The 26,624-nt window shown below is 38.6% G+C and overlaps 1 long non-coding RNA gene across 3 annotated transcripts in view; it reads right to left on the bottom strand.

The window, feature by feature from the left end:
* Positions 1–2,601: 2,601 nt before the first annotated feature.
* LOC103159211 overlaps positions 2,602–26,624 on the bottom strand; it is a 67,786-nt gene continuing 43,763 nt past the window's right edge. Inside the window, exons 4-5 of one of the 3 annotated variants that reach the window (XR_004771861.1) lie at positions 5,707–5,852; positions 2,602–4,271 (exon numbers count right to left, since the gene is read on the bottom strand). This is a non-coding gene — a long non-coding RNA (uncharacterized LOC103159211). Of the gene's footprint in view, positions 4,272–5,706; positions 5,853–9,473; positions 9,489–9,604; positions 9,767–26,624 lie in introns of those variants that run through there. The other 2 variants (XR_004771862.1, XR_003481225.2) reach the window with 2 other exon arrangements.

A 26,624-nucleotide genomic window follows, 5' to 3' on the forward strand; every position in this document is an offset into this window, starting at 1 on the left:
CAAAATGGAAAGGTTCTTCACCAGAAAGTATTCTATGATTGCTATTTCCAGACATAACAATGAACTGAGAATGGAGAGGGAGAGAAGCTGGGGGGAAGGGAGGGAAACGAATGCAGGGTTTTCTACAGCAGCCATGTTGCAGCCAGAACTAAATCCCAGGGGCTCACATTCTGTGTTCTATTTCACTAATAGTACTTGCTTATGGGTACCCTGTTTGTGACTGCCTGTCTTCATTGTGTCTTTGTTCTCCACAAAATGGAGCACCTCCTAGGAGCAAGATCACTATCTAACTGCAATGAATAATGCTATTTTATGATTAGGTTCAATTGTTTTCCAGGGAACTGAAAAAGTCTGGTCTCCCATTGTGTTTTCCTAAGCTCATATGTCTTAAGTAAACTAGTTTCTTTCTCATGCAGACTTAACCATGCTCAAAGCACTTTCCTGTAATTCTTATGCAATACTCAAAACAATTTGTTGAAGTCCTTATTAACATCTCTATTACAGGTTAGAGGGAACTAAGGTTCAAGAAGCTCAATGATTTGTCTGAGATTAGGGAGTGAAATTATGATGCAATTGAAATCATAAATAAGTCTGCTGATAACCAATCACAAAGTCTGGATTCCACGGCACAAGCAAAAAGTCACATGGGGTAAATGGGAGGGGAAAACTATCAGTGTAGATATTTTACCAGCACAGGGATAATAAACAAAGGCATTGATATAATGGCAGGCCCATTTCCCAATTTCATAGATGTTTTTCTGAAAATATGTTTGAAAGCTGATGATCCCAAATTGCAAAAGAGACATTTTTATAGTAAATCAGTGTGCTGTTCCTGGAGACACATATCATGCATGGTGTACAAAGATGCAAATATGAAATGCCTCTTTGTGTTTTAAGCAGCTAAACAGATAAAAACCTTTCGTGATTTCTGGAGTAAGAACTTCTGGTGGTACTCCTACTGAACAGTGAAAATCCAGACAGAGGATACTGGAAAACTTGGAGGTTGGCTTCATTTTTCCAGCTTTTTTCTGCAGTGGACTTGCTTTACTGAGGTACCTGGAAACTTAACAGACATTTAAAGCCTCATATGTGTCCCCTTACATATTCATGTGTTTTTATCTGTTACCTGTTGTCTTCAGACAAACCCAAGGGTAATAATGACTTACAGAAACTTGGAACAGTCCAGTGGCAACTGCTAGGACTGTGCTCATGGGGCATAGCTATCCACCAACCTTGAGAAGTGAGGTACTTATAATCCCAGCTGTGCAACATGGACAACTGATTGCCAACACTGCTTCTATGATTGCCTTAAGAGGACAAGCCAGAAAGCACAACTAACCTACAGACACATGTTAGCATGATCAACCCCTTTACAAGAATCTAACATAACTGAGGAATGAAGGGTTAAAATGTCCCTTCATTTATTGCTACTGAGCTTAGGCCCAGCCTTCTGTTTGCTGTTGACAAAGGCTCTGCCTAGAAAGGTTTTCTCCAGATTTCCTCTTCTATAATTCTATAAAATTGATCTAACCCCTTTCAAGATCTTACTTGATTAGCTAAACTTACCTGACTACCACATTTTTCAAAGATTTATTTATTAATTATTTTATGCATATGAGTGTTTTACTTGCACACACACATACTCATAAAAGCCAGAAGAAAGCATAGGATCCCCTGGAAGTGAATGAAGCTACAGGTGGTTTTGAGTTGCCATATGGGTGCTTGGAAGGTATCTCTGGTCCTCTACAAGAACAGCAAGTGCTTTTGATTCCCGAGTCATCTCTCCAGCTCTCTGACCCCCATATTTAAATTATACATTCATTTTCAACCTGAAGTATACACTAAATCACTATGTATGCATAGTTTTTCAAAGTTTTTCTTAATGTATATGAATCTAATTTTCAAGAGGAGTTGTACCTTATTCATCATTGCTGTATTCTAAATATCAAAAGTGCTTGATAAATATTTTATTGAGGGAATGAACCAATGAGTGAGGTAATGGATTTGATAATTATACAAATATCAAAATACTTAAAATACCAACGCTGTCTGTGTGTAATACACAATAATAGCAAATATATATATATATATATATATATATATATTATATATATATTAGTCCTAAAGAGATAGGCGCCTGATAGGTTTTTTTCATCCTAACATTAAAAATTGAATTAAGTTTAACACTATAATATATTTGGAAAATAAGAGTAAAAATATTGGATTTAAAGCACATTGATAATGCAATACATAGAACATGAATTGAAATTGAAGATGGTCTTTGATTCAAATGTGTACTATATACTATTATTCCTACCTCAGCATGCCTTCTTTTGTAACATCTCGTTATTTCATTTTCTATCCTTCCTTTTAATTATTTCGGTTCAAAAACCAAATTTTATTTGGTTTTATATTTGCTTACAGATATATGTAATAACTGGTAATGTTGATCAATTACCACACACTATCAACACATGATGAACACTGGTGTGTGTGTGTGTGTGTGTGTGTGTGTGTGTGTGTGTGTGTGTGTCTGAGACAGCAAAAGGAAGAAACCTTGGTGTTATAGTCACACTCTCAGTAAGATATCACACCACAAAGTCAAGTCCCAGTTGCCTATACTGGGAGTATAGTCAGCTTTGTATTGGACATTCATTGAAAGCATTTCAACTCTGACATTTGTGGATACAAGGCAAGGTTACATATGGATTATATATTAAATATTCAAATATTTAAAGGTCAAAAACAGTGCAGCAATTTGAGTAAATTATGCCTTCTACTCTGGCCAAAACACATTCAAAATGACATTTTTAAAAGAAGTTACATTATGTTGGGACACATACAAACATAATTGAGAGTAGTATCAATCATACAGATATTTTAGTACACACACACTGAAATGACTGCCACATCAGAGCAGATTAGCATAGCACCACCTGGAAGAGTAACCTCTTTGTGTGTGTGGTAATAACACATAAAATCTAATCTGTTAGCAAATTTTCAATATGCATTGCAACTATTGTGAATTATAGATCTCCACATATCCTACATTGAATGTTTAGAAGTACTCATCTTCATAACTGTAAATATGTACCCTTTGACATACAAAGAACAGCCCAAGTAAATTAAGCCAGTGATTCCCAAAGCTACTTTAACTTTGGATGATCTTGGGAATTTCAAATGTGTAATGCAGAAGAGCTAGGAGTCTGGGATTTAAAAGAATTCGAAGATTATTTTGATAGATTGCTGCTGATTCAGTAGTGGAAAGCAACATCTATGCTGACACCATGTGTCCAGGGTCTCTCAATAACAGTCTCTTCAGAAAAACACAGTGTGCAACAAGGAATAGGTATTCACAAAAGTTAGCTGATTTCATGTATCCAAAGTGCTGCATGAATCTGATGAGATGTGAAATTATGGATTATTTATGCTTCACCTTTTCCCCAGTGATTGATGAAAATTAGCTGCAGAGGCTTGTTTGCAGTTCTGGCTTAGTAAGTTTCTACTTTTGTAAGCCTGGGATAGAGGTGGAAAATCAGCACTCGGAACATTTTTATATATGGTCCCCTCACTACTTCTGAATATTAGCAACTCTTTCTTTGGTGTTTTGGGCATACATAAATTCATACTTCCATTTCATTTTTGCATACTCATTAAAGTATTTTATTATAATCTCATAGGTAGCTATTGTCCAAGATTTTGATGATGCTGATAATAGAAAATAGAAATTGCATTGTGGATAATCTCAAACTTTACTAGTAATTCCTTCTGCTCTTGCACAGGTCACCCTAATGCTTTTCTGTCAAATATTCATCTCACTGTCATGTTTATTTTTAAGGAATCATATTATTCGTAGTTTAATTGATTTTTAGTAAATAGGACAGAGTTGGTTAGTTTTGGTTAACTTGATACACACTAGAGTTACCCAAGAAGAGAGAATCTCAGCTGAGAAATTGCCACTAGTAGATTGGCCTGTGGGCATGTCTATAGGGCATTTTCTTGATTAATGTGGGAAGGCCCAGTGCACTGTGGGTGGTGCCATTCTTGGGCAGAGGTCTTGGGCTGTATCAGAAAGGTAGCTGAAAAGAGAAAGGTGTTCCAGTGTCCAACAGCTTTATATTAGAATGTACTTTTGAGCAGCTGTAGAGTTATACCAGGTGTTTATGCCTTTAATCCCATCACTCAGGAACCAGACGCAGGTGGACTTCTGAATTCAAGACCAGCCTCATCTACAGGATGACATCCAGGATTCTCTGGGCTATACAGAGAAACTGTCTCAAAACAAAACAAAGCAAATAAAGAAAACCAATAAATAAATAAATACATAAATAAATCTCAGTCACTAAAATTGACCATGAAAACTGTATAAATGTATGTAAGTGGAGAGATGGTACTTTGTGCTTGGTTTGCTTTCTACTGCTGTAACAAGACTCAGAAAGGAACTAGGGGGAGGCAGGGGTTAATTTCTCTTGCAGGTTACAACTCATCATCAAGGGAAGCCAGGGAAGGACCTGAGGGAGAGAACAGGGATAAAGCTCTCTTCAGGTTATTGAGCTCTTAAAAATGTCCTCTTTTGTTTACCTGGTACATTGATGCAATAAAATACCCAACAAAAGCAACTTAGGGAAGGGGGGCTTACAACCTCAGAGGACATAGGGCATCAGAGCGGGAGAGAATGACAGCAGGAACAGGAGATGATGTTTATGTTGCCTTCACAGACCAGAAGTAAAGAGTAGAGAAAATTGTGCAAAGCCGGTTTTCTCCTTCATATTCAGTCTGAGTACCCATTCCACAGAATGGTACTGTCCACATTTAGGGTGGGTCTTCCCACTTCAAGCCCTCACATACATGCCAGATGGTATTTTCTTCAGTGTTTTTAGACACTGTCAAGTTGATGGAATTAATCATTACATCTGGTCACCCAGTCAAGTCTCTTAGGCATCTACTTCCCCTTGGATATCAAGAACCATTGAAACTTTGCAGATGTGTGATTGAAATTTCTTTGGGTGTCATTTTCCACTAATTTAATAGCTAAAATGAGCTTTCTGGGGAAAGTTAATAGGCAAAAGTTCACAGATAAGTCAATGGAAAGTATGTTTAAGACTCACTTTAGGGCGACAAAACTGTTACCCTTCTGATTAAAACCAAATGGCACTGAGATAATTTAACCACTGATGACATGTCTATTTGTCCTGATATGTCAAGGACTGTCAGAATATTCCTAACTCTTGGGTAGTGGGCACGATGCTTCTTGTTCCTATTGTGTGATTTGGCCAGACAAATTTGACAGTATCCATGTGTCAGGAGTAATCCAATCCAACACCCAGATTCTAAGATTAAATGCCAAGACAAGAAAGTTGACTCAAAGCTAGACGATATTTTGTCACAGTAGATATTAACAGGAAGTGTCACCCAAACGATCTAGTATTCTTGTTCCATTATTTACTGCTCATTCTGACTCATGTACAGCAATTAACCCTACTGAGCCTTAATTAACATAGGAACAGTAAAACTTAACTTGATATGGCATATGGTAATAGTGCATTGGATTATGCACTTGAAATGTTAAAAAACAATGCCATTGTTGCACTTTTATTCAATGAACATATATTATCTCCAGCCAATTTCAGAATACATTCCAAATTTTAATATCACTTATGTACTTATTAGTGGCATCAATCAGACTTTGTCACTGTGAACAGATACCTGAAATGCCCATTTACAGCAGAGTGAATATATTTTGGCTCACAGTTTCCAGGTTTTATTCCATGGTTGGTTGATGCTTTGTTTTCTGGGCTGTGGTGAGGCAGATCAACTTGACAGAAGATCATGAAGGAAGCCAAGAATTAGGACTAGAAGGGAAAAGTGATGCAGCCTTCAAGATCAAGTTCCAAGTGATCTCTTCTTGAAATCATGCTCACAATTCTACCACTTGGAAACAGTCTGTGTGGACTTTGAATCTACTGATGAAGGTGGAGTGCTCAGGGTCCAATGCACCAGCTTCAGGTTCCACCTCACCCTGCATGCATCAGGGATCAAACCTTTGATTCCATGAGCATTTCGAGAGCCCACTCTATATGCAGTCAAGATGCAGATTAGAGAGATTAGAGTGTGTACTAAAACTTTTATGAAATTTCCTCTATTTCTTTCCTGCATGGAAGTGCTGTGTGGCCTTGTTCCAAGAAGCATAGTAGTTTATCAATAGATCTATGGTTAAATTAAAGATGGGCAAACAGGAAGTTTTTGCCATTAATCACCTAGAAGTAATCTACCACATTTGATTTATCATGAGTAAAATGAATTGTGTGACATATGATTTCAACCCTGAATCAACTTTCTATTTTCTGAACATTCCTTTCAAACATGTGTCAGAGAGTCTTGGGATGAAATAAGAGTCATGCACACTGTATTTAAACAGTTTTAAATATGTTAGCTTTCATACTTATTCTGACATAAGGTAGACTGAGATCTTATAAAATAATAGAGGTTGGTGGTAGGAATGAAAGATTCTAAGTAGGATATTTACATTAAGAGTTTGTAGCTTCTGCCCTTAGGAAGCGGGAGATGTGCTTTAATCAGCTATGTGCCTTGTCTTTGGAGCCACAGTTTCAGCTTCTGCTGCCTTCTACATTTGACATTTCCATGGCTTATTCATCTTGGTGGTTCTGCTGACTCAGTGCCCCCCTCAGCAGTCCTTGCTGTCAGTCATTGACATGTCTGAAGAAGAGCTGACTGGGTAGAAGGTAAAAAAAAAAATGCTTCTTTTCGATGGTTAGATCTCACCACATGGGGTGGGGGTGGGAGTCAATTCCAATATGTGCAAAGCACAAGCTGGAAACCAGTGACTTCAAGGATGGCATGGGAACAGGAAATTAAAAGAAAGAGTATTAAGAAATGAAACATGGCTTTAAAAAGGGGAGGACTTAAAAATACTTAAAGACAGGGGAAACCAGGAAAAAAAATCCATATACACAATGTGCAAAGTAGAATGGGGGTGGGGATCTTTGGGGATTTCAAGACTTGTAATTGCACTTACAAGTCCTTTTCTTTGCAGCACAGAAATAAAGCAGAAAGAATACTTTGTTAAATCAAAAGAGCACCAAAAGGTGATAACCTCCTGATCAATAGAAAAATAGTTTTCCATAAAACAGGTTTTCTATTGACTTGGACTGGTGACATCATTCTCATTAATGTGGAAGCAGAAAGCACTCTCTGTGAAGCAGCCTGCACTCCCAGTAGCTTCTGGTTCACGGTTGGACACTCTTACCCCATGAGGAAGAATGAAGCCATGAAATATCTCATTCTCATTTCCCACCAAAAGTTGCAGAGGAAAACAGCTGTGCAACGAAGTCTCTGCATCATGTTAGACTATGAACTAATAATTACAGAATAAATTAATTGTTTCCAATTTGCCCTCAGTTAATTCCCATTCAGGTGTCCGTATTAATCTGGGCATTTTTCAGCTTTCAACTTAGAAAAGTGTGAATGATTTTATAACAATTCACTGAATGATATGTCTGCGCTCAGGGTAAAAAACAGATTTTCACATACAAAATCTGTTCGTGTTTGGTTACGTCTGTCAGCAACTGTTACTACATAATAGAGAGGAAAACTATAACAATTGATAATATGGACATTCGTTAAAATAAAAATAATGATTTTTAAAAGAAAAACACTGAAATTCTGTACACTTGACATTTACCTACTCAAACATAATGAATATTAATGTAAAGATTTCTCTGCAATGTTATTCCTCTGGTGGAGCTGAGAGCAAAAGCAACCAAAAGAAATACAATCTTAAAGTTTGGTGTCTGCAGGCTCAAATACTGCATTATTTGCTTTCAAAAGGCAATTAAGAATTTATTGTACATTCCTTTTAAACCTGAGAAGTTCCCTGCTATGAGACGACTTTAAAGAGAGCATTCTCTATGGAGTGTGTCCTCAAATGTTACCAAATCTGTTGTATGCAGCCAGTGTATACACTTGGGAACACGTGTGCATTTATACATTTAACAATGGAGTTTATTGACTGGACACCTTTGTTACTTGTAAGCTCTTGGAGAAGTTATCTGACATAACTTCAGATCCTAACTGAATAGCTCGATGTAATGTTTGGTGAAACCCACAGGGACAATGTGACACCTTCTGCACATGCCATCATCCAAGTTGTCATTTTAATCCCTGTGCAGTGCTACTAAATATTCTGCTGTGGTAAATAGCTCACAATTTTTTGGTCACATGCTTATTTATAAAGTTTTATTTGAATCTTCTGGTTAACAGTGATTGTTTTTCACAGTGACTCGAATCTGGACCATTGAATAAAGCTTTCTTAGGAACTTAAGTGGAATGGCCCTATTAGGACCAGATGGCTGCCACTCCAGAAAGTTCAGTTTGTCGATTTATGCACAGTTGACTTTAGTCTAAATTGTAGGTCTCCTGATATACATGACTGACCTTGGTCCTCACAATGGATTGTATGACCACAAACTATAAAAAATGTGAAATTTGTTTTGGTTATACTTGTCATGAACAAGGATATCGAAGTGTTGTAAATCTGGAGTCTTTAAATACCTATAACTACTTAAAGGAAAATCTTTTTCTTGTCTGTGACAGAAGGTAGTTTTCTTTTAATGTATGGGTTCTGGTGTGTTAGGGGAAGCAAAGTCAGCTAATAGGGCTTGATGAATCATTAAAATAACCAAGTTTCCTTTAAGAGAATTTCAATTCTTTGCTGGACCTTATGTCTAGTTATTGTATTTTTTTTTCTTTTGGTTTGCCCTGCTAGTAAAGCCTGGTGTAAGGAGCTAAAATCTTTTGAAGTATTGGACCAAGTCTAGGGATCCAGGCCTCTCCCCAAAGCACAAATACTATTGAAGTAGGACTTGAGGTTCTGTGACAATGACAAGGCATTCTAGGCCTTTTTACTTTAACACATCCCCTTTCTTCACTCTAATCCCCACTGCTTTTGTATTTGCTTACCAACATTGCCTTCACCACTGAACACCCTGCTTCAGAAACTTGGATTTCAATCCTCAGGATAGAGATAGTGCTCTGTCTGGTCTTCCCCTCTCACACTGCCAAGACTGCCATTATTTATTTACAGATGTGCTCCCTGTGTGTGGACTGAGAACTCCTTGAGGACAGCACCAGTGCATTTATTCCAGAGTCTCACCTGGAACAGAACAGGCACTCCAATATGTGTGTGCCCATTGAGCAAAATCACTCAGTGCCTAAAAGACAAAATTGACTCCTCCTCCTCTCTCTCTCCTACAAAAACGAGGATCTGTTGCATGCTATTACCTTGCAAGATAATTTCAAATTAAATATATTATATACATGTATAATACATACACACATGCATACCTACATAGGATCTGTCAGAAGCCCTTGACACCTAGAAATATGGTAAATTCATTCTTCTTTTGGAGATTACCTGCCAAGATTTGGTTCAGAAATGTTTCTTCTTGTGATTCAGAAATATGTCAGGACTGTTGAAAATAGGGAATGAGAGCATTCTCAACAATTGTTGTGACTTCAGTTTCCTGGTATTTGTCTGGCTGATAGTGTTTATGTTGTACTGACCCGTGCTCCCATCCTGTCTTACCTTTGCATAAGTTGATAAGAGAGGCCAGGTTCTCTGTTTGCCATTGTAAGGAACTTCCAATGCTGCATTGGAACCACCTGTCTGATCCATCCCAACCAGTGCCAGTCATTTCCCTCATTAGGGTAGCCACTTTTCAGAACACCTACAGCATTGCAGAGAGCCCTAATATGTGAGAAATGAACATTTTCATAGCCCATTTGCTTCATGAAAGTCTGTCAGTCTCAAGACCCTAACAATGTTTAGAGCAGGAGTGTCTCTTGATGTCTACCCAACAACCTCCCACTAGATAACTGTGCCTTTCAGAGCAAAATACCTGGGAAATACCACACATCAAACACACATAGTATTTCCCCTCTCTCTCTCTCTCTCTCTCTCTCTCTCTCTCTCTCTCTCTCTCTCTCTCTCCTCTCTCTCTCTCATCACTGTCTTTGTTTCTGTTTGTGGTGAGCAGGCTTAGAAGGTTGGTTCAAGGTACTGAAGCAAAGTGTAACAAGTCATGTCTGTCACACAGGTTCACACACTTTGATCAGGTTCTCATGGTTTCAGTCATGGGGTTGCATGCCACACATTGCAATTTCCAACTGCAGGGGTTCCTTTATTTTCGAATGGTTATCCTAGAATAAGTGACCATTTTTGTTCTTGGATTTATTAACTTCATCAAATAACATGGATTGACCTAAAAGCCCTAACATTCAGGTTTCTGAGATTATAATAAATAAGCAGATAATCATTCTTTACCAATTGTTTTGCTTTCAAGGAAACATATTTTGAATAATTGACTGCTTGAAGTATATTTTTCCTGAAGAAAGTTTTCTTTCTTAAATTAGTCTTAATTTAAAGACTATTACTTGATGTTCAATTGGTTGAATTTGATTCAAATATCTCCTGTACTAACTGAGTATATACATCATGCTTGTGTGTATGTGGCATGTGATATTTTATTAATTAGTGGAAACTGAAGTCTTTGTGGTATGAATATTAAACAATTCTATGAATTCATCTCTTATCTTTATCTTGGAATGTCTTTTTTTTTTCAACACAACTTTCTGATACGTAGAGTATACAGTGCAATTCTCAAAAATATGTCACTTCCTTATGAGGGCAAGTTTCTACTTATAAATGATTTCTGTGGCTTGAATTAGGTTTCCATAAGGGTCAGGCACAAGAGAATCTGAAAGAAAAAATGTGTGTGTGTGTGTGTGTGTGTGTGTGTGTGTGTGTGTGTGGTGTGTGTGTGGGGGTGGAGAGAGAGAGAGAGAGAGAGAGAGAGAGAGAGAGAGAGAGAGAGAAAGAGAGAGAGAATGCTAGGATTCTGGATTTGGCAGCTCTAGACTAAGAATCCACCAGCTTGTCTTGTTTTGAATCAGAAAACAGCTGGGTCAGCTGGGAAGTCTGATCAAGTCTGATACACAGGAATTGCTCGAGTTTTCTGAGTAGAAATTGACTAACCAGCAGCAGAGAGCAGTATGGAGCCATTTTTAAAGCAGGGAAGAGGGAGCCAAGGAGCCCAGAAAGGGCTGGGGGAGGGGAAAGAAAAACTCTAAACACTGGCCAAGGCCTTGATTACATATTCTCTTTATCTATGCTTCTTTTTTCCTATAGAGATAACATGTCCATGCTTTGGATAAAAATTCATGTATCTCTCTTCCTTTTGCTTTTCTTGCTTGGATTTACTTAAAATTTTTGAGTGTGTGTGTGCATGTGCGTGTGTGTGTGTGTGTGTGTGTGTGTGTGTGTGTGTGTGTGTGTGTGTATGAACCTGTCTGTGTACACACCCATACACCTATTTTTTAAAAACTAGTTCACGATCCTGTCTAGAGCAATTGAATGCAAAGCTAAGTTGCACTCACAGCAGTTTAGTCCCATGCAGGATATGTTAATCTAAATTTTCTATGCAGCCTATATACCCACAGCTTTCATGTTCTTAGACAAGCTTACAGAGAGAGTGTATCTACACCCTGATTTTCTCTAATGCTTTCTTTTCAATTCCCTTTGGTAACTCTCTGAGTTAGACGATGTTATTATATTGTTGATCTCAGTTTGGCTGAATTTCTATCCAATTTAAATCAGGATCAAAAGCAGTGTTTGAAGAGGAAGCAGAGTGTGTGAACACAGAATGCACTCTCTCTGGCCCTGTCATATTGTCTTTGGATGAGTGTTCTTTCATTCAATTAAATATTCTTTTTCTATATAAACAGAAACCTTTGTTTATGCCAGTGCCCTGCCTGCAAATAACACAATCTGCCCTTCTTGTTCCTTCACCATCAGCACGAAATGCCAACCTTTGAGTCACACTAGCCTTGGGCATCCAATAGAGGTGATCTTTTGCAAAAGCTGGGGCTTTGCTTCTCTCTCTGTCTGGATGACTGTATCCGAGGATGCATGCAGACTAGGAAGGTTAGTGCCAAAAGAAAAGGAGGCTGTGAGAAAGCAGACAGCATTCTTTCCATCAGAGAGCCCTCTTGTCTGCAGCATTGGTGATTTTACTCTCTTGACTGCTGGGCATGTCCGGCAAGGCATGGGTCAGGAGAGTTGGGCGGCTTTTCTCTTTTCATTCTGGATTCTTAAATAACAGCCTGAAATTCTCAGAGAACGGAGTGAATTAAAAGGTTACCCGACTCCTTAAGGCCACCTTCTGACCATGTACACTCTGGGCAGCTTTTCCAAGCAGGGACATTTTTAGAACAAAAACAGATCATCTCCTAGGGCACAGCAACCTAGATTTTAACGAAAGACGCCATGGTATTTTCTATCAAAAAGGTTAAACTCATAGGATTATATGAAAACACTCATTTTAACCCTGCTAACCTGTAAAGATTTCACTCTGCTTCATTTATCTTCTCTCTTACCCTTATGCTAAACCATCCTTGGCTTCGATGAAAGCATCATGTCTCCATTCATTTCCTATCTTGCTGAATTGCCTTCACATTTCCTATCATCTGCGCATAATCCTATTCTCTCCATTATTGTCTTAATACCAAGAACAGCACAAGATAATGGATAGGCACTGTAATAACAGTGTGGCCTGGAGGAGCCCCTCCAGGGAAATATCTTTGATGCTGGTGGAATATTAATGCATCCTAGGTCCACGATCCCCCTCTTTCACTTCATCTTCTGTTTTCTAAACTACATAATGACTTTCATATACATGACAAAAGCATTAGCACAGAAAAGGCCTCACTGATGAGCAGCAGGGCTGTGTGATATTAAGGGGTCCCATTCTTACTTCTTTGTACAGTTTTTGACCACCATCTGAGACTGTGTATGCAGGTAATTTCAGATTTGAATAGATAGCAGCAAAAAAGAGGCATAATCGTATTGTGTTAATGCAAATGCCTGTCAAAGGCACTGCATGAAAATAAATTAAAATATAATTCTTCAATAATGCACGTGTCCATAGGATGGTTTTGGACAGATTAAAAACAAACACCTTGATATCACTTAGACAAGGGAGTGGATTGTTTTCAAGGAGGTTAATCAGCATCAGATTATGAATGAGACAGTAAATGAAAGCCACCTACATCATACTGTGTGGATTGGGTTATGGTTGCAATTTGTTGTACATAATTTTTCAATAAAAGGGAAAGAACTGATTTTTTTTCTAAGCATAAATACTGCAGCCTAGAAAAATTCAGTAGCAAAATTGAAAAAGATGCTCAGAAGGTGACTGGTGGCACCTGGATAGATCCTTTGGTTATCTGGGGTGAGGTAAGGAAACTTTAAAACCTACAAGAAATGCAACTTTTTGAACTCCCATGTTCCTCTACTTTTCCTATTTTGTTTATCTTCCCCTTTTGTGTGTGTGCTAGTGGCCATTGTATTATCTGCACAAAAAAAAACGTTCGCTGTAAGCTGAGATGCTCAGGAAAAGATGTGTGTGCAGGGCATCCTGAAAAGGCATAGATAGAAAAATGCCTCAGACATTTCCCTTAGCTTGAAAGCATGCATCACAAGGCTTCTATTTCTGTATGAAAAAAAAAAAAACCCAAAACCAAGAAAGTTGCTGTGGAAGCTTTTTTTGATTTTGAAGATAATTTTTTATTTACTTAAGTGCCATAGTAAGAGTTGATATCTAAAATTCTGTCTATTGAATAAACTATTCATAATCATTTAATAAAAGGTCACCAAGAAAGGTTATTCGGGCATTATTTGCTTCTGTTGGTATTGCTTGGGTTTTTCCTTTGTTTTGAGTAGTGAGGATTTATTAAGTACCATTCTGTCCCAGGTATCATGTTGGGGAGTTGATAGTAAAGAGGACTAACACAGGCATGTTTTCCTTGAGTTAAAACAAGTCACAGTCTGGTATCCAATGGACAAAATTTGTGTTTATTTATTAGGTAGAGAAATATTTTATGGGTGTTGGAGGGATGGCTCAGTGCCTAAGAGAGCTTAATCTTACTACAGAGGGTCTGACTAGGTCAGATGGCTCACAATGGCTTGTAATCTAGCTCCAGGGGAAACTGTCCTGGCCTCTGAGGCTATCTGAACTCATGGCTGTCTGTTGGGATGTAGCTATCAGATGGTTAGTTGCATAGCGCCCTGAATCTCCCAAAGAACAAAGTAGAGGCCTGAGCTGTTATAACCACTTAGGAAGTATGGAAACAAAACAAAACAGCAAAGATGAGAGCTCAAATATAGGGATCTAGTGGAAAAATGGAAGCAATGATGTCTACACTGCAGCAATCGAATGGCATGCTTACTTTATTTTCTCATGTATGTGTGTGTGCACATATGTGTGCATGAGTATTGGGGTGCCCATCTACATGTGTGTTTCTATGTGTTGAAACTGTACATGTTTCGGTCCATGTGTCTGTTTTTGTGGTAAATCTGTACCTGTGTTTGTCAGAGGCAAATCTCAGTTGTCACTCCCCAGGCTTGTCTTGCATTTCTTTAAGTTTTGCTTGCTTCTTTGTTTATTTGTGTGTCTGGGCTTATTTCTGTGACAGAGTCTACCATGTTCTGGAAGTAGACCAGGAGGCTAGTCTGGCTATCCAAGCAGTTGGGAATCCACCAACCTCCAACCCTGTACCGTTGGGATTACAAATGAATGCTCTAGTACCTCTAGTACCTGGTTGTTTTTTTTTTTTTTTTTTTTTTTTTTTTTTTTTTTTTTTTTTTTTTTTTTTTTTTTATGGGTTCTGGAACTTGAACTCGGGTCTTTGTGTGGTCATGGCAAGCACTTTATAAACTGAGTCATGTTCTCAGTCCTTAGCTTGTGTTATAATAAAAAGAAAACAAACAAACAAACAAACAAACAAACTAGTAAATGGCATAAAGCTCAGCCAGGAGTTTAGGACAAGAAAGAACTGGCTCTGTGAGATCGTGCTGTTATTCAGGAACACAGGTAGACCTCGAGGCCATCATATTAATCTAAAGAATCCAGGTTCATAAATACATAGATCACATGTCTTCTCTTAAAGATGGGGAGAAAAACCAACAACACTAAAGTGAAAGTGGAAATACACTCCTGGGAAGAGGAAGGGACCAGTAAGAGGACAATGGAAGAAAGCTAGAGCACTAGGGTTTGAATATGATCAACTCATGTTGGATACATATATGAAATTGCCACAATGAAACACAGTATTCTGAACAATTAATCTATACTAACAAAAAGCTACTTTTAAAAAGGAATAGTTAAAGAATTTTTGTGTCAGCTGCTCTGGCAAGTGTGAAAATCAGGATTGGAATGGAGGGCGCTGGAGTCCACTGAGAGCATACTAGTGTATTTTTCTCATCACTACGCTGTAAATCTCTTGGCAAAGGGGAGAGCCTTTCCATGTTTCTTATCCCAGGAGTGTTGGTTCTTAGAAAAGCTGTGTCTTAATTCAATTTACAGGGCTTCATCACAAGCTGGCTTGGAAGCCATGAAAAGGATTCTGTCTGCAGAGAGCTAACCAGAGTTAATGTGAAATTCTCAGCTCCATGGAGAAAACTAGAGCCTCTGCTAACCTATCACATCACTCTCTGACCATTGTAACTTCATGTAAAAGCAATGTGGTAATCACTGTGTGTTACAGTTAGCAACACAAGAGGTTAAGGATAAGCCAGGACAGAGAGGGTTCGCAAAACCAGTCCTAAAGAAGAACAAGATTTTAGCACACAGCTTCATGTAACTGAACTCTGGGAACCCTGGTTCATCACTTCAAAAGCCATTAGGGACAATATTATTGCATAGATGTTATAGTTTCCCTTCAGAAGTCCTGCCTTGTGACCTAGACAGATGTCACTTGTAATGTGAGTGGTAATGGAACTAACTGATTAAGACTGTGGTACTTTTGATTTTGGCAGAATGGCAAAGTGTCCAAATAAATTCCTTTCAGTGCTTTCATTTTTGGCTAGCTTTTGTCTCTAATTTCTCCAAAGTCTGAGTGATAAGTCACGACTGCTCCCTTTGAGGTGAAAAGTCACCCAACTTGTTTTGCCTTTTTCTTTCTCTCTCCTTCTACCTGAACCTGGAGAAGTAAGGTGTCACCCAGATCCTGCTTAGGGTGTTAGGCATAACTCTGTTCCATCCATTCATCTATCTTCTGTCTGTCTATCTATCTATCTATCTATCTATCTATCTATCTATCTATCTAAAACTACCATCTACTTACCTATTTTATCTACCTATCATCTGTACCTATGTATCAATCATCTATATCTATAATATATTTATTTATCTTATCTATCATCTACATTATCTATTTATCATCTATCTACCTACCATCTATCTATATCTGCCTCTCTCTCTTTTTATCTCTGTCTCTCTTTCTCCCTCTCTCCCTCATTCCCTCCCTCCCTCCTATTCTTGTTATGTAGTAAGCCTTTTCTCCCACAGAACAAAATTCTTTGGAGAAGATGAAGTGGAAACTCTTTGGTGTTCATGAGTCCATTCTCACAAGACCCTATAAAGCAGATACTATTACCATTATTTCTGTTTGGACAGGAAAATTCAGAGTAAAGCCAAGGTGGGGTAAATTGTCCAATTTGCACCTTGAAAATGACTGAATATGTGTGATCTGATAGCCACGAGACAATGCTGATTTACAAAGTCAATCAATATGTTCAAATGGGGACCCTTTCAAGAGTTGAGGTCTATAGTGTGAAAGTAGTGGACTAGAGTACATGTAGGGGGAAATGACAGAGGTATCCACTTAGGTCGTTTGAATCTACAACATAGGGTAAATGATATGTTAGAGGTTTTGCCTGGGAAGACACAATACACACACACACACACACACACACACACACACACACACACACACACACACACACCTATTCAGCCCAGAAAGGAAAGATAAGATATCAAGGTCCAACATGGGGAACTACTATACTTTTATTTGGGTTACCCAGGGTGTGTGGGTCAGGGGATGCTCAAAGGAGCAAGAATGACTCAAAGCAACCACATCATGCAAAAGTTCACCCCAACATGGGTGACAATACAATATGTGTGATACTGGAGCTCCCTGCACAATTTGCAGGCAGGTTAACAGTAAGAATGTCCTCTAGGCAGCTTCTCTTGTGTGAGTCCCTTCTACCAACTGTTATTTATTCCTTTTATAAAGCCCATAAATCCTACAAATCCAGGGAAGGGCCTTGGAGAGCTTGAGAATCTTTCAAGTTTCTACTCTCCCAAACACTGGGGAACATTGACTGACATTTTGTGCACCCTCTGAATCTCCTGAGTGTGTTATTCTCCCTCCTGGAAGGAATGTTACAATAGGAAGGAACTGCTATACAATAATGACTGAAAGGGGCTGATAGGATTTGCTGGGGAGTCATTTGTGCCTTTCTTCAAACATTGGAAGGGTTTACTTGGGGGTATGACCTAGGAGGTAGGACTAAGCCTATAGGCAAGAAAGGTCTATAGAAGATAGTTCACAGTAGTTAGTACAATAAGGGATTTTTCAAACCACTGAAGTTGCTCTTTGCTCATGCAAGAGATGGCAAATTCTCTATTCAAATATTAGTTATAGAACACCAAGCCAAATATATAGGATTCTTCTAGGAAATATCCATGGGGGGCAGAACATGCAAATCCCATGTCTTCAGGGAATGTATATTTCAGTCAAATGGGTTAAATAAATATAATTCAGTATGTAGGTGCAATGTGATGTGAACCTGAATATATAAGTTAAGTTGTTTCCTTGATACAAGTGCTTTGAAGAGAAGTAAAAATACAGAGGTGATAGTGACTCAGAGAATGTGCAAATTTATGGAGAGTTCAGTACAAATTTATTGACATAATGTTGTTTTGGCAGGATCTTTCGAAAGGAGATGGTCAGTGTCCTCTATTAGGATTCTAGAAGAGAGTATTTCAGACCAGGACACAAAAATGTCTAATAGTCTTTATGATTGCATGCTCTGTGGGTCTTAAGTGTCATGTAGAAGATTGGATTTGCCAAGAGAGAAGGTTTGGGGAGAAAAGGCTAGAAGAGACAAGGCAGGACATGGTAGAATGTGGAAAGCCTTCTATGTAATGTGTAAAAATGACCTGTTGAAAAGAAAGATTTTGAGAAGAGGAAGGATTTAATTCAATTTGTCTTTAATAATGAATCAATGAGAGGCTAGGAAGATGGTTCAGTCCATAAATGCTTGCCATATAGACATGAAGAGCTTAGAGCAGTCTCCAACCTCCTGTAAAACAGTTGGGCACTGAAGGGTTCATGAACTAAAAGCCTCAGGGTAGCTGAGAATCTCCCTACAGGAACACAGATGAGCTGATAACACATCAAGACTGTTGGGAGCTAGGAAGAACATGGCAAAGTCAGCACAGCATCCTCCACTGGTATTTTACACCTTTGAGACTGAAGGGAGCAGAACTGCAGATGGAATGTTCCACCCACAAAGCTCCCTTTTCTGTCCTTTAAAAGCTCCGAGTCTCTCCTTGTGCCTGCATGCACAGGCTCCATTCCTCTGCAAAAATTGACACCCTTCATTGATTGAATAAAGGTCATTCTGTTTCTGTTGAGGTTGCTCTCCTTTTCTTTTCTTTCCTTTTCCTTTGTTTTCATATCCCTCAATCAACCCCAATCAACAAAAACTAGTGGTCACTCATTGTAGATGGAGAACTACTTGATAACCCCAGTGCTGAGGAGGCAGAGACTTCCAGATCCAAGGAGCTTACAGGCAGCTAGTCTAGCCTAAACCAGTGAGCCTCAGGGTGGTAGACCCTGTCTCACAAAACAAGGTGTGCAGAACCTCAGGAAGAATATTATATACACACACCTGTACATACCCATGTGCATGTATACACACGCACTTATGCATAAACACACCCCTATATACACATACTTACAATGTGAATGCTCAATGCACACACCTGAGTACACATACACACATGTGTACTTAAACACACTCCTGCATACATATACATATTTATGCATACATGCACACACACACACACACACACACACACACACACACACTTAACTTTGTTCTTTGTATAGAAGTCATGTGAAGGAAAACTAATTTGGATATCATTGAAGTACTAGAAATGTGGCCTTACACCATCACTTCTTTGTCATATAATCAAAGATGTTCACGGTCTCCTGCAAATTAGAGTACCGTTCCTCCAAGGTCTCTTTTTATTTTAAGATGTGTGAATTTACATTTTCTTTCATGTTTCAAATCCTTTCCCAGTCCTAAAAGGGCCATGAATAACATTTATATTCATGCTCAAAAATAGATGTAGGACTGGAGATGGTAGCTCCGTTGGCAGCATTCACAAACCACTGGGTTCAGTCTTAGCACCACACAAACTGTGGGAAGTGTGGTCCACACCTGTAGCCCCAGCACTGGGGAGGGAGTGGGAGAAGTTTCTGAAGTTCATGACTCTCCTCCAATGAATGGTGAGTTCAGGACAACCTGGGACCCATGAGCTTCTGTCTCAATCAATCAATAAATGAATGCATAACAAATAATTAAAGAGGGTCTAGAAAGATAGCTTGGCGGTTAAGGGTACACACTCCTCCTGTAGAGGACCTGAGTTCAGTATCAGTGGTTAAGTCAAAGGGCTCATAGGCACCTTTAACTATAGCTCCAGGGCTGCTTATACTCCCCCACAGGCTCTACAGCACCTGCACTCGTGTGCACATACCTAAACACAGATGTACATGACTAAAAATGAAAATATCCCTTGTAGATAAAAAGGAATTCTTTAAGAATAAATTTTGTTTATTTGGTGTTTTGGTGACTAGCTTCTTGAGTTCGTCGGATATTTTGGAGATCAACACCCTGTCTGATGAGGTTGGTGAAGAGCTTTTCCCATTCTGTGGGCTGCTGTTTTATCTTGTTGACTGTGTCCTTTGTCTTACAGAAGCCTCTCAGTTTCAGGAGGTCCCATTTATTAATTTTCCATCTCAGTTTCTGTGCTACTGGTGTTATGTTCAGGAAACAGTCTCCTATATCAATTTGTTCAAGAGTACCTCCCACTTTCTCTTCTAAGAGGTTCAGTGTGGCTGGATTTAAGTTGATGTCTTTGGTCCATTTGGACTTAAGTTTTGTGCTTGGCGAGAGATATGGATCTATCTGCAATCTTCTACATGTCCTCATCCAGTTAAAAACAGAGAATTCTCAATAGAGGAATCTAAAATGGCTGAAAGACACTTAAGAAATTGCTCAACATCCTTAGCCATCAGGGAAATGCAAACCAAAACAACTCTGAGATACCATCTTTTACCCTTTAGAATGGCTAAAATCAAAAACACCAACCACGGTTTATGCTGGAGAGGTTGTGGAGAAAGGGGAACACTGCTCCATTGCTTGTGGCAAACTTGTACAGCCACTTTGGAAATCAGTATGGTGGTTACTCAGGAAAATGGGAATCAGTCTGCCTCAAGATCCAGCAATTCCACTTTCAGGCATATACCCAAAGGAAGCACATTCATACGATAAGAACATCTATTCAACTATGTTCATATCAGCATTATTTGTAATAGCCAGAACCTGGAAGCAACCTAGATGCTCCTCAGCCAAAGAATGGATACAGAAAATGTGGTACATGTACATAATGGAGTACTACTCAGTGGGAAAAAAAGCAATGGAATCTTGAAATTTGCAGGCAAATGGATGGAACTAGAAGAAACCATCCTAAGTGAGATAACCCAGTCACAGAAAGGCAAACATGGTATGTACTCACTCATATATGGATAATAGACTTAGAGCAAAGGATTACCAGCCTACAATCCACACCACCAGAGAAGCTAGGAAACAAATTGGGAGCATGGGGGGAGGTGTAGGGAGATAGGAGAAAGAGAAGAGGAGTAGAGGATTGTGAAAAGAATAGGAGGGATCAGGAAGATTGAGTGGGGATAGGAATAGAGGGGAACAAGAAAAGAGACACACCAGCAGAGGAAGCCACTATAGGTTTAAAGAGAAATTTGGCACTATGGAATTGTACAGAGATCAAGGATGACCCCAACTAGGAACTTAAGCCATAGTGGAGAGGCTACCTTGAATGCCATTCCCTATAATGATAATGATGACTACCCTAAATGCCACCCTAGCGCCTTTGCCCAGTAGCTGATGGAAGGAGAAGCAGAGATCTACATCTAAGCCCTGAACCCACCTGCTGGAATCCAGTTTCAGAGAGGGAGGAGTGACCAACAATGGTGTCAAGACCATGCTGAGAAAACTTGCAGAAACAGCTGATCTGAGAAAGTGGGAATTCATGGACCACAGTCCAGCAGCTGGGGAACCAGCATTGGACTGAACCAAACCCTCTGAATTTGGGTACCAATTAGGAGGCCTGAGTAGTCTATGGGACCTCTAACAGTGGAACTAGTATTTATCCCTGGTGCCTAGTCCCTATGGAAGGATACTATTTCAGCCCATATACAGGAAAGAAGGCCTAGACCCTCCCTCAAATGATGTGACCTACTTTGATGATCCCCCATGGAAGTTCTCACTATCCTTGGGGAGCAAGTGGGGGGGGTGGTTGGGGGGATTGGTTGGGAGCATGGAAGGACAGGAGGGACAGGGAATGGGGAATTGATATGTAAAATGATTATTTCTAATTAAAAAAGAAAAGAATGAAAAAAGAATAAATTTTGTTCATTGGATGGTGTAATCCAGCATGTATAAATGACTTTAAAAGACATGAAAACCTTTTTACTAGCATGCAATTCAAAAGCAGACAAGTCCATGGAGCAATTATTGCATGTCTTTAGGTATTATGATATTGACCCTTACTCTACATAATTGTTAAAAAATATGAAGAAGCTAAACTGCTTTGAAACACTGTGTACCTTAAAGTACATTTTAACTCAACTGAAAATACTTTCAGATATTTTAGTGGAGAACTAAAACAATTACATAAACGCTGCTTTGTTCAGTTCTTTTGTGACAAAATATACATATATAATTTAAATTTATTCATTTAAAATGTATTCATGTATACAATGTGTCTTGATTACATCATTTCCTGCCTGCCTACCTCCCACTCATCCCGCATTACCCACAACTACTCTACTTCCTAAGTTTATGTCCTATGTGATTTAGAACCCACTGAGTTAAATTCCTGGTGTCTGTGTGCACAGAGTAGTAGCATAATCTACCAGGGTATGGACAAAATGGCTACATCCCCAAACAAAATTACTCTTCCTCCACAGCAGCCATCAACTTTAACAGCTTCAGCTAGGGGGCGGGGCTTGGGAGCCCATTGCTTATTCATGCTGGAACTTTAAACTGACTTGATCTTGTCCAAGTTTTATGCAGGTAACCACTGTTGCTACAAATTCTATGTCCTCAAATCCTCACTCACCAACTTCTGTGATAGAATATATTTAAATATCTATGTCTAATTCTAGGTATTCAATGTATATAAAGACGTGACATGGCCCAGGAAACTATTTGATAGTATATAGAATTTTGAGCTTTCAATTATTTTAAAGATTTGGAAATCTTTGGAACAATGCTGTTAAGTTAGGTATAGTAGAAAATTATCAATAACTCCCTTTTAAGAGATTTTGGATGCTTTATTTGCATGATGTATAATCCTTACCATATTCTTTTTTGCATTATAAATGTGTGAATTTGTGAAAACAAATACTGTATCCAGGCATTTCTTAAAGCAGTGTCTTAGGCTACTCGGCTATCCTGACAGTGTTAGGCATTTCTCTTGTAGCCTTTCCAGAGCAAGAAGCTTGCTTGTGATCCCATGTTCCACCAGTGACTTCCTGGTTGAGATTGCTAGGAATCAGCAGTAAATACACAAGGATGAAGGAAATTCTATTCTTCCTGGGACAAGGCAGGTCCGTTAGCCCTTTGGGACATCTCCTAAACCAGAGAGTTTATTGTAGAAGGTGAATTTCTTATCTTAATAGTGAGAAAATTTGAGTAAAAGCCAATGGAAAATTTAATTCATGATTAAATTTTTTAACATAGCTAAAGCATAAAATGGTGTGACAATTTCATTCTACAGAAACTTTTACATAAGTCAGGGGACTGTGAGCACATAAAGGTTGTAGATGTGACTTTAACAGAGTGGACCTGAGTCATATAAAGGCTGGCAACTCTTTCAGAGGTCTGTTTATGGGGAACAAATAGCTAAGAAGGCTCCCCTTACCTACGGGCTTTAAGGCTGGGAATGTCTGCACAATTTGAAAATAGAAGGAACATATTAGGGATGCGTTAGGAAAAAATATAAAGTTAGGAGTGAAAGAAAGAATTCTCAAACTAGAAACTGTTTGGATCTGTGATGTCTTGACGAAAAAGCAAACATATTTTCTTCTGAGAGAAGCCAGAGAAAGACAGGAACAAGCAAGCATCCCTTTTCGCCCAGTGAAGACTGACCCACCCCCAAACATAGATAGCATGAATCTGTGATTTGACAATAAATGAAACCAGCCATTCATCACACATGTTCTTTCGTGATTTGATGGCAAAACAACTCTACTTATATAGATATGAGGGGTTGATATTCATCATCAACCTGACTAGATTAGAATAACATAGAAAACACATCTCTGGTTTTGCTTATGAGGGTGTTTATATCTAAGGATGGAAAGCCCACCCTGAATGTGGACATTACCAGCACCATCTTGTGGACTATATGGTGGCATGAGCACCAACATCCACATCCTGCTGCTTCGTGGCTGAAGAAGTCACGTGACCGGGCACATCACCTTACTCTTGTTGAGCCTTCTCTTCCTGATGGACTGTATTCTCAGACCTCGATCCAAAACAAATCCTTGCATCCTTATGTTGTGTAGTGAGATATCCATCCCGCCCACACCAGTAGCACTGACCACGCCTATTTGGGTGTGGTCACAGATGGGAACTTGAAGGAGGACAGGACTAGATCTGGGGTTCCCAAGCCCACCACTCTTTCTTGTTTGCAGTCAGGTCACAGAGGACAGCCTGGGTGGATCCTTGGAGCTGGAACCTGTGGCAGTTAACCACTTCTTGTGTAAGTGTCTTCTCCCTGAAAAAACTTTGCTTAACCTATACTGAGTCTAGTGAATCTTGATCCTCATGCAAGTATCTGGTGCCCAACATGACATGGTCAGTGCTACAGATGTGGGCAGGGTAGATAGTGCTCTACAATGTTGTCTTGGTAAGGTGTTTGTTACAGCAAGAGAAATGTAAGGACTACTGTGCATTACAAAAACTGTAGTAAATAAAATATTTCAGCATGCTATTTTACTATTAAGTATACTATGTTATATTATATTTTTATAGAGACACAACCTTATAAGCTTAACTTTAAAAATGAAGGTGACCTCTCTAGACAGTAACAACACAACCAGATATGACTTGGTTGCCGAAAATTGAGTAAGGGAGGGACCAAAATCTGTCACTTAGCAACTTTCACCTCACAGATGGGCTTATCACTTTTTCTTTTTTCAATGAATCCAAAGGCTTTTGCTGTGTTCATACAAACTTTCTAGTATACAAGGTATTTAAACTTCTTTGTGCTATACCTGAAGTTCACTGATACTCGAGGTAGCCCACACCTCCTGAATCTGTGCTACTCAGATCTGAAATGATTACCCTTACAATATTCAGAAAAATGATTCATTTTATTGCAGCCAAGGAAGCAGCTAATTGTAAAATACACTCTTTTATTTTCTAACCTAATATTGCTGGAATTAGGAAGTAGATGACTTTTGATCGATTCCAGCTAAACAGGAACATGGTCCTGAAAGTTTGACATCTTTCCCCAGCTGCTTCAAAATGACTTTCTGCTATTTCTGTAGGTAGGTCACACCATACATCATTTTACTTTCAGATGCATAAAAATTATGTATAAACAAATCCTCCAGATTTTAGGTAATGTGACATAATAACTGGAAGGTGGTGCATTTTAAACTGATACTGAAAAGTCTCTTCAAACAAGATCCTCATCCATCCCAATTCACAATGCTGCTAGAAGGCAACTCTGGACCACAGACTATTCAAATAAGCCAGAGGTCCCTTTGGGGGGAAGGGGATGCTCCACCATTTTCCCAGTGAGTACAGTCCACTGAGCAGAGTTTTTAAACTATGTAATCTATCACCAAACTCCTGCTAGATAATGGAAAATATATCTGGGACACTTAAAACCCATTTGAGAAGTCTACTGAATAATTCAAAGTGGATATAACCAAATACTTGGTGAGTGACACAGGAATCATGGATTTTTCTTGAGTTTGATTATTTTTTTATTCCTGTTTATACCCACCAGAAGGGAAGAGAATGAAGTGAGAGGCAGCAAAATCTTCCCAGAGTCACACCTAATTAGGGGTTGCTAGAGAAACAGGCCCCATTGATTTTAACACTTTGTAAAATGTTTCTCAAATGCAAACAAAAGAAACTCAAGTGTTGTCTGAGTTAAGTGGATGTGTGTGTGTGTGAGAGAGAGAGAGAGAGAGAGAGAGAGAGAGAGAGAGAGAGAGAGAGAGAGAGAGAGAGAGAGAGAGAGCCATACCAAGTTGTTGTATTGAATACTCTAGACTAGAAGTGGTATTTCATTCATGTGCACTTTCTAAATTTCCATGACAACATAACTCAAAGTCTTGGCAATGAATGCTCATGGTTGATAGTGTATCAGTAGCATTTGAAGATTTGTTTTGTTCCTGAATATGGAAAAAATTGACCAAGAAAGAGTTGCTGTTGTGGTCAAATGTTCCCATTATCATCTTAAAAGTTAGTTCTGTGAGTTTATTGCTCCTAGCTTTAGGAAGACTAATCATTCATTATCTATATGCTGAGAACATCTATCCTTTATTTTATCTTATTTCTACATGACATGTTCTCTGATAATAGTCTAGTGCTACAAGGTGTTTGGTTTCAAATATCTAAATGGGAATATAACCTTCAAATTATTTTAATGTAAAATGCTCTCTATTGAAAATGTCGACATCCATGCATCAAATAATAGCTATGCATGCTTAATATGTTGCTCTATGTCTACTTAATGACTGCTTTTGAAAAAAATTTTAATATGTTATTTCTCCTTTTGCTGACAGAAATGTGTAGTAAAACACCAATGTTTCTTTAAATATTTTATTATTATTTATTTGTTTTATGTGTGTATGTGTCTGGGTGCAAGCATGTTGCTTTGTGTGTTCAAATCAGATGACAACTTAATGGAGTCAGTTCTCTCTTCCCACCATGCGGGTCCCAGAGATTGAACTCGGGTTGTTAAGCAGCAAACGTCAGTACCCACGGAGCCATTTCATCCACTCTGACAAGTTCACTTTAAACAATAACTGTCAGATTGGGATTCATTTAGCATAATACATAAACATTTGAATTTATTATTGTCTATTTTGTCAAATTGTATTTAAAGATCTTCTGTATAAAGTCTTTTACTTCCAGTTTTATTCTGTGTTGTGAATAATAGCTAAAGTATAAATTTGGTTGTATTCATAAGCAGTATGCTTGTGACTGTCTACTTTATAGTGTTCATAAGAAGTTTCCATGAGAATTTTCTCATGTAAAGTTTTTTTAATAGCCTAATGGCTTCATTTCAATGAATCTAGGAATAGTTCCTCATGAATTAGCTAATATGTAAATATATAATTGCGCCTAAGTCTTTTTAGCTTTTCCTCAA

The sequence above is a fragment of the Cricetulus griseus genome (genome assembly GCF_003668045.3).
Source record: "Cricetulus griseus strain 17A/GY chromosome 1 unlocalized genomic scaffold, alternate assembly CriGri-PICRH-1.0 chr1_0, whole genome shotgun sequence".
Lineage (NCBI taxonomy): Eukaryota > Metazoa > Chordata > Mammalia > Rodentia > Cricetidae > Cricetulus > Cricetulus griseus.